The following is a 12,427-nucleotide window of genomic DNA, read 5'->3' as shown; positions in this document are numbered from 1 at the left end:
TTGCCTGCAGCCATACATGTAATAATAAACAACAAAACACACAATAAACACAAATTAACATCCACCACAGTGAGTTCACCAGGCACCTCCTCACTGTGATGGAGGCAAAAATCTTAGGGTTACTGTCTCTTCCCTCCTCATTCTCCCTCTGCGCTGAGGCGATATGTTGTTACCCCACCGTGCGATGGTAGTCAGTCCCGCGGCTCACCGTGCTCCGCGAACGGGCCGGTTCAATCTCCGCGGCCCGGGGTGGTCGAAGCTGCCGCCCTCCAGTCCAGCGGACGCAGCTGTTGCCATATATCCCATATATCATCAAACAAAACGCACGATTCCCATAAAATACCCAAAAACTGAAATGCTATATATCACCAAAAATGCTTCAGTTGACATAAAATACAATAATACTTAAATCCCGTATATCACTAAAAAAATGCTTAAATCCCATACATCACCAAACAAAACGCACGAATCCCATAAAATACCCCAAAACTGAAATGCTATATATCACCAAAAATGCTTCAATTGATATAAAACACCAAAAAAAACTTAAATCCTTTATATCACTAAAAAATGCATAAATCCCATATATCACCAAAGATCATGCTCAAATCCTACAAAACACCCCAAAACATCCCATATACCACTAAAAAACACTTCAATCCCATAGAGCACCAAGAAAAGCTTCAATCCCATAGAGCACCAAGAAAAGCTTCAATCCCATAAAACACCAAAAAAGACCTAAATCCCATAAAACACCAAAAAAGACCTAAATCCCATAAAATATCAATCACATTAAACCCAAAGGAAACTTAAAAAACGTTTGTTTATTGCATTAATTTTCCATCTCGTGTTTCACTTAGAGAGGTTTATGAAGTGTGGTTGGTAGGAGGGCTGCCGTGGGACGTTTAGCAGTGAGCATCAAACATTGACCTGATGGGCCAAAGGGCCAAAGCCTGTGCTGTACAGTTAATATCATTCACTGGTCATCATGCGTGGGATGCACATTGAGCAGAATTAATCTGCTGAAGTATCAGCCTGATATTCAAATAGAACGAGGAGAGGCTCTTAATGTTTAAAGGTAATTTTGAAATCGATGTGCTCATTGCTGCAGATTTTGCAGCATTTCAAAATTCGTTTTGAACTAATTCACCCTTACTTTTGTTAGACCAATAGTCCAGATTAAACCAATTCTTGCATTGCTCTGCTCCGTATGTTCTAAGTAAACCCCACTGTGTATATGCCACATACTGCAGTAGGGTGAAAGGTAAAATAAAGGGGACAGTAAATACTGAAATCTCCTTGCTAATTGCTGGACTGACATTTTTGGTTTACGTTAAAACTGCAGCAGCTTGAAGAAGTCACGATGATTATCTGAGAACTTGCCAATCTCACCCACAAATGAGATGGTGCAAGCTCAGCCTAATGCCTCTGATTATAAAGAATAGAGAGCACTGAAATAAAACTTCATCACATCTCAAAGCCAGTCAAATTAAATGAAAGGACTTTGAAATAGAACCTTTCTTTTGTGGGCAGCAGCGTAGCTATTTTGGCCTCAGTAAGATCCCGCAAACAGCTGGATTTGTAGTTTGGCCAGAGTGATGGTGTGACTTCAACCACTGGAACAGTCAAACAGATGTTTAGTTTAATGTTTCATTTCAAGTGGCAGCTCTGACAGCACTGTGTTCAGCTTGCAGATCAGTGTATCAATTCTGGCAAAGAACTTCATCTTATAACTTTCGACTTTAGACATACAGCGTGGAAACAGGCACTACGATCCACCGAGTCCACGCCGTCCAGCGATCACCCCGTACACTAGCACTATCCTATACACTAGGGAAAAAGGACAATTTTACCCAAGTCAATTTACCTAGAAACCTGTACGTCTTTGGAGTGTGGGAGGAAACTGGAGAACCCGGAGAAAATCCACACGATCACAAGGAGAACGTACAAACTAAGTACAGACAGCACCCATAGTCAGGATTGAACCCGGGTCTCTGGCGCTGTAAGGCAGCAACTCCTCCGCTGCGCCACCGTGCTGCCCTTGAGTTTCTGACTTAAAGGAAGGAGAAGCATTAACTGGTCAAACTGCCAGTTTCATAGTGTACTTAGTTCAATTATTTTTGAATTAATTGCACAATACAAATGCAATTTATAGTTGAAAAATCGCACTCGGATTGAGATCGGATAGGTTGTGTTTCCTATTTTTCTTTGAAGGATATTTTTCACAATTAAGAGACAGAAGCAGAAGCCAGCACACCTTTTATATCTATGGATGAACATGACCTCGAGACCACCTCTCTATCCGATCTGTTGAGTCCCTTAATATCTAAAACTCAAGTGATCTCTTTGAATATAGTCTGCAACGGAGCATCCACAGTCTGTGGGGGCAGAGAATTGAAAAGATTCACAGTCCTCTGTGTAAAACTAATTCATCACCAGTATAAGTGGCTGATCCTTGAATCAATTACGCTCCCACATACTACAGATTGAGGCAGTAGTATCTTGTCATCAATCCTGTCAATGCTGTCAACCCCTCTCAGTGTCTTAATATGAGACCATCTCTCCTTGTAAAACTCCATCAGCATCAGATAATCTTCTTTCTGTGCTGACAGAATAAATCCATCCTCTTAGGACTGATTCCTACTCAATAACTTTATGAAATTGAGGCCAGAACTTATTTCATTTGGTGAGTGTGGTCGGAGGCACTTGACGTGAGACGGGCAAAGTAACCTAGGGAGGCTCTTTCCAAAGCAAGATATTTTATATGTGGTGAGAACCTTTTAAACACTTGTGTACAGAACCATCTGGGTTTACTTGCTGAGGAAACATAGAAAATAAACAGACAAATACGGTAAGCAATTAGAAGGTTAGTTGAAAGCTCGCTTTACTGCAAGGGTTTAAGAAAGAACTGCAGATGCTGGAAAAATCGAAGGTAGACAAAAATGCTGGAGAAACTCAGCAGGTGAGGTAGCATCTATGGAGCGAAGGAATAGGTGATGTTTCGGGTCGAAGTCTGAAGAAAGGTCTCGACCCGAAACGTCACCTATTCCTTCGCTCCATAGATGCTGCCTCACCCGCTGAGTCTCTCTTTACTGCAAGCGTGGTGGAAGTAAGTCTTGCTAGGATTGTACAGGGCTGGGATGATACATTTGTTCAGCTTTGTTTAATTAACTATCTGCAGGTGTACAGAGATGTACAGAGATACAGTGGAAAGCTTGTTCTGCGTACCATCCAGTCAACTGATGAGTACAATGGATCCTCTTCTGGGACATCACACAGAGAGACATCAGTCACATTCCGACACCACAATATAACTTGCAATTCTACGAAAAGTTTGATCTTGGCTCAAGGAGGTACACAATTCCTTATATGCCCGATGCCTTGACAGCACTGGATTGATGAAGTAGGGGTTGGCTTGGTCCAGGGTGATGCCACCGGCTCCTACCACTGCCGCTCCATGCAGCTGCTCCTCGATCCACTCACTCACCCAGCTGCTGCAGGGCCTCCCGCGACCACCCCCCACCAACACCATGACTCCTGCCATCCGTTGCCTCCAGCAGCATCCCCTCCACCTCTGTGCGCTGAGGCCACCATTCTGGATTCAGTTTCCCGTATCTGAGGAAGGGCATACAGGTATGTACTGATCTTGGATACTGATCCAGCATTCGAAATGCAAGGTATACAACCTCTATTCCCGGGGTGAGGAGATTGTTCCACCTGAGATCGCAGATCGAGGAGACAATATCTCTCGCTGGAGCTCACACAAATGAGGGGCAATCTAACTGGAATATACATGTTACTGGTCGACAGGGAAGATGCTAATTGCCTGGGTGCTAAGAGGCTGTTTCTCCTCAGCAGACTGTCCAAAATGGGAGGGTTATGGTCTGTGGAGAAGGAGCAGCCATTTAGGAACAAGGTGAGGAATATCTTCATACCATGAGCTGTAAATCTTTTGAATCCTCAGAGGGATGTGGATGCCTAGTCACTGGGTGCACTGAAGGTTGGATAGATTCTTTGGAAGCAAAGGGAGTTGAGTGGGAAAATAGATATGATAAGACATTATGCATTAAATTGTATAGCATGGTCCTGTTCCAAATTCATGTTCCTAAATAAGAAAAGAGAGCATTCTGTAATTGCTTCCAATTCATTCCAAATACCCATCACTCGGCCCTGGTGCTTCAGTGAAGGTCAAGTCAACTGATGGGAGATCGCCACTATTCCTGGGCTTTATCAAGGGGATGATTCACCACGCCCAGCGTCATGGTCAAGTAAACAGGTGCTGAAACTGAGGAGGGGACTGCTTCTTTCCTGGAACTCACCAATGGTTAAATACATATGGGAGAAAGTCTCCATGGCAAACAGTTAAAGGATGGCGTATTACTTTGTACCCACACAGAAACCCATTCTCCTTTCAGTGAGGCATTCGTGCATGCTTGAAAACAGCAACAATGCAATCTCTTGAATATTACGGTGAGTGCTAATGTGTTTGCACTCAAATGCATGAACCTGCTTAGAGTGCCCAGACCATCACAAGCTCGTCACTTCCTTCCATCCAGTTAATCTCAATGATGTGTCACATCAGGTGGCTCGAAATATCATTAAGCATGCAGAATATATTTTTTCTCTCCTACTTTCTGGGAGAAGATATAGAAACTTCAAAATCCAGATGACCAGACAAGTTTAGTTTAGTTTAGTTTAGAGATATCAGACCCTTCCACCCACCGAGTCTGCGCCGGCCATCGATCCCCGCAAACTAACACTATCCTTCACACACTAGGGACAATCTACAATTTTACCAAAGCCAATTAACCTACAAACCTGCACATCTTTGGAGTGTGGGAGGAAACTGGAGCACCTGACGAAAACCCGCAGTTAAGAACCTCATTAACCCAGTTACATGTACCGAGAGGTACAGTGAAAAGCTTTTGTTGTGTGCTATCCAGTCAGCCGAAAGACAAATACATGATTACAATCGAACAGCTTCTTCACCCTGCCATCAGGCTCCCAAACCAATTACAACTTTTGGGGTGTTGTCACCTACTTACTTTTAATAGTACCTTTATTTAAGAAGGGACTGCAGATGCTGGAAAATGGAATGCAGATAAAAATGTTGGAGAAACTCGGCGGGTGAGGCAGCATCTTTGGAGTGAAGGAATAGCACAGTCTATTGCACTTCATCGGTTTATTGATGTGTCTATAGATATATATTCTATGGTATATGGACACACTGATCTGATCTGCGTTTATGACTACAATATCCTGTTGTGCTGAAGCAAAGCAAGAATTTTATTGTTCTATCTGGGACACATGACAATAAACTCTCTTGACTCGATTCTTGAATAGGTGACGTTTCGGGTTGAGACCCATCTTCAGACTGTACCTTATTCAGTTATGACATTATTGCACTTCAGTATGTTTTGCACGACTTCAGATTATTGTATCATTACTGTATGTATCATTAACATGTATATGGGCTTCTCTATGAGTTTCATGGAATTATTATTGCATCTGGTGTAAATGACAATAAACTAATCTGAATCTAAATTAGTACCACATCAAAGCCAAAGCTGTTGTATAAGTGCGGTTCTTTTGTTGGTGAACATTCGTTAAAACGCTGGCTCATGTCACAGGCAATAGGGATAAATATTATTAAACAACAGGTTCACAGTCCACACCACCCCACCCAGCCAGTTCCCCAGCCCATCCCACACTCCCTCCACAAACTGACATCTATCTACTAGGTAGACAGAAATGCTGGAGGAACTCAGCGGGTGAGGCAGCATTTATGGAGAGAAGGAATTGGTGAAATTTCGGGTCGAGACCCTTCTTTAGACTGATGTCGGGGGGGGAGAAGAAAGGAAGAGGCAGAGACAGTAGGCTTGTGGGAGAGCTGGGAAGAGGAGGGGAAGGAGGGAGAAAGCAAGGACTATCTGAAATTAGAGAAGTCAATGTTCGTAACGCTGGGATGTAAACTACCCAAGCGAAATATGAGGTGCTGTTCCTCCAATTTGCGCTGGGCCTCACTCTGGCATTGGAGGAGGTCCAGGACAGAAAGGTCAGATTCAGAATGGGAGGGGGAGTTGAAGTGCTGAGCCACCGGGAGATCAGGTTGGTTAGTGCGAACTGAGCAGGGGGAGCTCTGTGATCAACAGCCTTAGGGAGGAGGACGGCTCGGTAGCATCCTCGCAGACAGACATGATGAGGTTCTGCAAATCCTTTTACTCGGAATTGTATGACCAAAAGGCCACAGACAGCACCGCCTCCCAGAACTTCCTGTCCTCTATCACGGAGGTCTTGGTGGACAGCAAGCAGGAGAGTCTTGACCAACCACTGACCCTAGAGGAGCTGACTGGCTCCATCCGCTCCTTTGACTCGAGCAAAACTCCCGGAAGCGATGGCTTACCGGCCGAGTTGTATTCGGCTCTGTGGGACTGGGTGGGCCCGGACCTGCTGGAAGTGTACAACGACATGCTTCTAGCCGGCAGCATGCCAGACTCCATGAGGAAGGGCAGCATCACCCTAATCTACAAGCAGAAGGGGGAGATGAAGGATATAAAGAATTGGAGACCCATAACATTATTGAATGTAGATTACAAGATCCTGTCTAAGGCCATCGCCAACCGGGTCAAGTCTGCTCTGGGACGGGTGATCCACCCGGACCAAACCTGTGCTGTACCTGGCAGGAAAATCTCAGACAGCCTAGCGCTGCTGAGAGATACCATCGCCTACGTGCAGGACAGACGGGTGGATGCCTGCCTAGTCAGCTTGGACCAGGAGAAGGCCTTCGACAGGATATCGCACACGTACATGAGGGACGTGCTCTCCAAAATGGGTTTTGGGGAGGGAATCCGAAATTGTATCAAACTGCTCTACACCAATATCCGTAGTGCAGTCCAAATCAATGGGTGGGAATCAGACAGTTTCCCTGTAAGGTCTGGAGTCAGGCAGGGTTGCCCTCTCTCCGTCTTGTTTGTCTGCTGTATTAAACCTTTTGCCGAGTCCATCAGGAAGGATGCGAGCATAAGAGGAGTGACATTGCCAGGCAGTGGGGGCATTCAGGTCAAGACCTCCCTGTACATGGACGATGTCGCCGTCTTCTGCTCGGATCCAAGGTCGGTCCGCAGATTGATCAGCATCTGTGACCAGTTTGAGTCGGCCACGGGAGCCAGGGTGAACCGCAGGAAGAGCGAGGCCATGCTCTTTGGCAACTGGCCCGACCGATCTTCCATCCCCTTCACCATCAAGCCTGACTTCTTGAAGGTGCTGGGGATCTGGTTCGGGGGGGCTGAGTCGAGTAATAAGAATTGGCTGGAGCGGATAGCCAAGGTGGGGAGGAAGCTGGAGCTGTGGAGGCAACGCTCCCTCTCCATAACCGGGAAAAATTTGGTCATCAGGTGTGAGGTGCTCTCGGGGCTGCTGTACTTGGCACAAGTGTGGCCTGTCCCTCCCTCCTACGCCACGAGGATCACCCGGGCCGTCTTCCAGTTCATCTGGGGGTCGAGGATGGACCGGGTGCGACGGGTCACAATGTACAAGTCGGCAGACAACGGGGGTAAAAGCGTGCCCAACGTCGCCCTCATCCTGATGGCCACCTTTGTGTGTGGCTGCATCAGGCGGAGTGTAGAGCCAAGGCACGTGGGCACTAAGTGTCACTACCTGCTGAGGTTCTACCTGTCCCCGGTGTTGCGAAGGATGGGCCTGGCGCAGATGCCACGCAATGTGCCAGTCAGCTGGACATTGCCGCCCCATCTGTCGTCTGTTGAAAGGTTCTTCCGGACCAACACCTTTGACCACAAGTCCATCGGGCAGGCACTGCAGGGAAAGGACTCGATGGATCCGGTGGCGTGGTTCCCAGAGCAGACTGCCCAGCTTGTCTGGCAAAATGCCTCATCGCCAGAACTGACCAACAAGTACCAAGACCTGGCTTGGCTGGCGGTGAGGGGAGCCCTCTCAGTTAGATCCTTCCTGCACCGTCGGAACCTCACTACCAGCGCACGCTGCCCCCAGGACGGTTGCTATGGAGAGGAGATGGTTGACCACCTCTTTGCAGAGTGTGGGTTTGCAAAACGAGTCTGGAGAGGTATGAAAGGGTCCCTGGAACGATTTATCCCGAACAGCTCCGTCACAGAGGACTCTGTGATTTACGGACTGTTCCCAGGGACACATTCAGAGACTGACATCGAGTGCTGCTGGAGGGTCATCAACTCGGTGAAAGACGCTCTTTGGTCTGCCCGAGCGTTGCTCACCACCCAGCAGAGCGAGATGTCCGTCAGGGAATGTTGCCGACTGGTCCACTGCAGACTGCAGGAGTACGTACTAAGGGACTCGCTGAAGCCTGGTGCAGCCAACGCCAAGGCTCGGTGGGGGAGGGCCACAGTCTAGGGTCCTTCCGCTGCTGGACATGGGGGGCACAGTATGGTGGAGACGCCCCTCAAATTAAATGAAGGGAAGGTATCCCACGCCAGGGGGCCACATGAGTGGCACGGGTGGGGGACATTTTTTGTGGAACTTGAAATGTCAGATGGAAATTTTCGCACTGTACACATTGTATATATTTATTACTTGGACAGGGGCCACAGAGTGGCATTGGTGGGGGACTGTTTGGTGAAATTTGACAAATGTACTGGAAAAAAATTTGTATAGTCTCCGAAAATGTCGGATGAATTTTGTTTGAATGGTTCAGAAATTGTATATATTTACCAATTGAATAAAGTATATTTTGAAATTAAAAAAAAAAATTTAAAAAAAAGAACTGAGCAGAGGTGTTGGGCAAAGTGATCGCCGAGCCTGCTCTTGGTCTCCCAAGGTGTATTTTCCACCTTTCAGGACGGCTAGGTTAGGACCTGCATTCACTTTCACTGGATTGCTGTGTAATGAGGCTCCTCCTCTCTGTTCAAAGAGGAAGGTTAAATGGAGCTGGCCATATGGGCTCATCCAATAGGCTTACAATATGTAATCTCATATGCACAAGGCTATGTACTTGGTGGTTTATGTGACTACACAAGTCATACGATATTTCCCGACCTTCCTACTTAAAGGACCTTGGACTTAAACCAAGGATTTTTTTTCACCCTTTCCTTCCCTCTTGTTTATCTGTCTGAATAGTAATCAACAGTGTGTTGCTGTCAAACTGGGCAAGGTTCTAAGACCAGTTTTAAGCACATCAGCTGACTGGAAAAATGCAGTCGTACAGGTGCATGTATTGTCTAAACCACATAGACGTGCATTCTGATGGGGTCTCACAGCTTTTGCTGTGTGACGCAGATTAATGCGGTTGCAGGCGGGGCTATTCAACAGCTAAAAACTACACGAGCCTGTCCACCTTCCCCTTACTGATAGGACTTGCTAAAACGGACACCTGCAATGGACTGAGTGTGAAGAAGTGTCCCGACTTGAAACGTCACAATAGACAATAGATGCAGGAGTAGGTCATTCGGCCCTTCAAGCCAGCACCGCCATTCAATGTGATCATGGCTGATCATCCACAATCAGTTGGTACACAAAAAATCTGGAGAAACTCAGCGGGTGCAGCAGCATTTATGGAGCAAAGGAAATAGGCAACGTTTCGGGCCGAAACCCTTCTTCAGACTTCTTATCCACAATCAGTTCCTGTTTTCTCCCCATATCCCCTGACTCCGCTATATTCAAGAGCCCTATCTCGCTCTCTCTTGAAAGTATAGACTGTGAAAGGAATTTAGCGAACAACATAAAAACTAATAGTAAGAGTTTTTATAGCTATATAAAAAGAAAAAGGGTGGCTAAGGTGAACGTTGGTCCATTGGAGGGTGAGACTGGAGAGTTGTTGGTGGGTAACATGGAAATGGCAAAGGCATTAAACGAGTATTTTGTATCAGTCTTCACCATAGAAGACACAAAAAATATTCCAACGCTGGATAAACAGGGGGCGGTAGGAATGGAGGAGCTAAATACTATTAAGATCACCAAGGAGGTGGTATTAGGGAAATTAATGAGACTGAAGGAGGATAAATCCCCTGGGCCTGATGGATTACATCCAAGGGTCTTGAGGGAGATAGCGGTGGGGATTGTGGATGCATTGGTGATAATTTTCCAAAACTCCCTGGAGGCAGGAACGGTCCCAGTGGATTGGAAAATGGCCAATGTAACACCTATATTTAAAAAAGGAAGTAAACAGAAGGCGGGTAACTATAGACCGGTTAGTCTAACGTCGGTGGTGGGTAAAATGTTAGAGACAATTATTAAAGAAACACTAGCGGGGCACTTGGATAAACATGACTTCATCGGACAGAACCAGCATGGTTTTGTGAAGGGGAAATCCTGTTTAACGAATCTGCTCGAATTCTTTGAGGAAGTAACAACCCGGGTGGATAAAGGGGAACCGGTGGATGTGGTATACTTGGACTTCCAAAAGGCTTTTGACAAGGTGCCACATAAGAGACTATTGCTAAAAATAAAAAATTATGGGATTGGGGGTAATATATTAGCATGGGTAGAGGATTGGCTAACAAATAGGAAGCAGAGAGTGGGGATAAATGGTTCATACTCGGGATGGCAACCGGTAACTAGCGGGGTTCCGCAAGGGTCGGTGCTGGGACCCCAGTTGTTCACAATTTATATAAATGATTTGGAGGAGGGAACCAAGTGTAATATATCAAAATTTGCGGACGATACAAAAATGGGAGGAAAAGTAGGGGATGAGGAGGATAGGAAGAGTCTGCAAAAGGATATAGATGAGCTAGGTGAGTGGGCAACAACTTGGCAGATGAAATTTAATACTAATAAATGTGAAGTCATTCACTTTGGGAAAAAAAATGATAGGGCAAGTTATTTTCTAAATGAGGAGGAGCTGCGTTGTAATGCAACGCAAAGGGATCTAGGGGTATTAGTACATGAATCACTAAAAGTCAGTATGCAGGTGCAGCAAGCAATCAGGAAGGCCAATGGAGTTTTGGCCTTTATTGCTAGGGGGATTGAGTATAAAAACACGGAGGTCTTGCTGCAGCTGTACACAGTATTAGTGAGACCACATTTGGAATACTGTGTACAGTTCTGGGGTCCATACTTAAGAAAGGATGTACTAGCCCTGGAGGCAGTGCAGCGAAGGTTTACAAGATTAATTCCTGCAATGAGGGGATTGACATATGAGGAAAGGTTAAGTAAGCTGGAACTCTACTCTTTGGAGTTTAGAAGAATGAGAGGCGATCTCATTGAAACATATAAGATCGTGAGGGGCCTTGATCGGGTGGATGCACCGAGGATGTTCCCAATGATCGGGGAAACTAGAACTAGGGGACATAGTTGTAGAATAAGGGGGGGCTCTTTTAAAACTGAGATGAGGAAGAACTTCTTCACCCAGAGGGTGGTTAATTTATGGAATTCACTGCCCCAGGGAGCAGTGGAAGCAGAAACGTTAAATATATTTAAGTCTAGAATAGATGGTTTTTTAGCTGCCAAGGGGATAAGGGGCTACGGGGAGAGGGCAGGGATATGGACCTAGGTATGGTTAGTATAGTAAGACCTGAGTGATCTCCTGGACAAGTGTCGATCGCCTGGATTGGGGTCGGAGAGGAATTTCCCGGATTTTTTTCCCGAATTGGACCTGGGTTTTTATCCGGTTTTTTGCCTCCCCCAGGAGATCACGCGGTTCTTGGGGTGGAGAGGGGTGATAGCGGTATAGAGGGGAGGGTAGTGTCTTGTGTTCTGTGTCTTGTGTCTACTGTTTGTGGGTAAGTGTGTCTGTTTAGTGTTCAGCCATGAGCGAATGGCGGTGCGGGCTCGACGGACCTGGTGGTCTACTCTCGCACCTACTTTCTATGTTTCTATGTTTCTATGTATCCAGAGAACCGGCCTCTGAGGCAGAGAATTCCACAGGCTCACAACTCTCTGTGTGAAAAAAACTCTGCGTCACCTATCCATGTTCCCCACAGGTGCTGCCTGACTCGCTCAGTTACAGTATTTCAGTACTTTGTGTCTTAAGTTTACAGGAATGGTTAGACAGGTTCAATGGCTATTCAAGGTTATTCAAAGTTTTACTGATTTGGTTAGTAGATTTTTATTTTCATGCTGCTAGTTTTCAACACTGTTTAGGCTTGGACTAGTTCAAGGGCATAGAAATCGAAATCTGGTGTGAACGAAGAGGCAACGTTTGCTTTTGGTGGCACGTAAAAAGGCATTTCAGGCTTGCCTTTACAAACAAACACTCTCAGGGCCACAGGAGATATGAGAGAGAACCTAGGGACAGAGCTGGAGACATCCACAGCATAAACACCTCAGATTTACCATTGGGTCATTCAGGCCACACGCAGTGGGGAGGGTGTGGTGTTTAGAGAGGGGTGCATGGCCTCTTGTTATTTATGATTTAATGCCACGGATGCTTGCTCGGTTTCCAGGATTTTATGTTACATTTTAAGAGTTTCAACGTCCAAAGTACTTTGCTCTGACTTATTTA

The sequence above is a fragment of the Amblyraja radiata genome, chromosome 35 (genome assembly GCF_010909765.2).
Source record: "Amblyraja radiata isolate CabotCenter1 chromosome 35, sAmbRad1.1.pri, whole genome shotgun sequence".
NCBI classification, from domain to species: Eukaryota; Metazoa; Chordata; class Chondrichthyes; order Rajiformes; family Rajidae; genus Amblyraja; species Amblyraja radiata.
Note: the sequence above shows the minus strand (reverse complement) of the source record.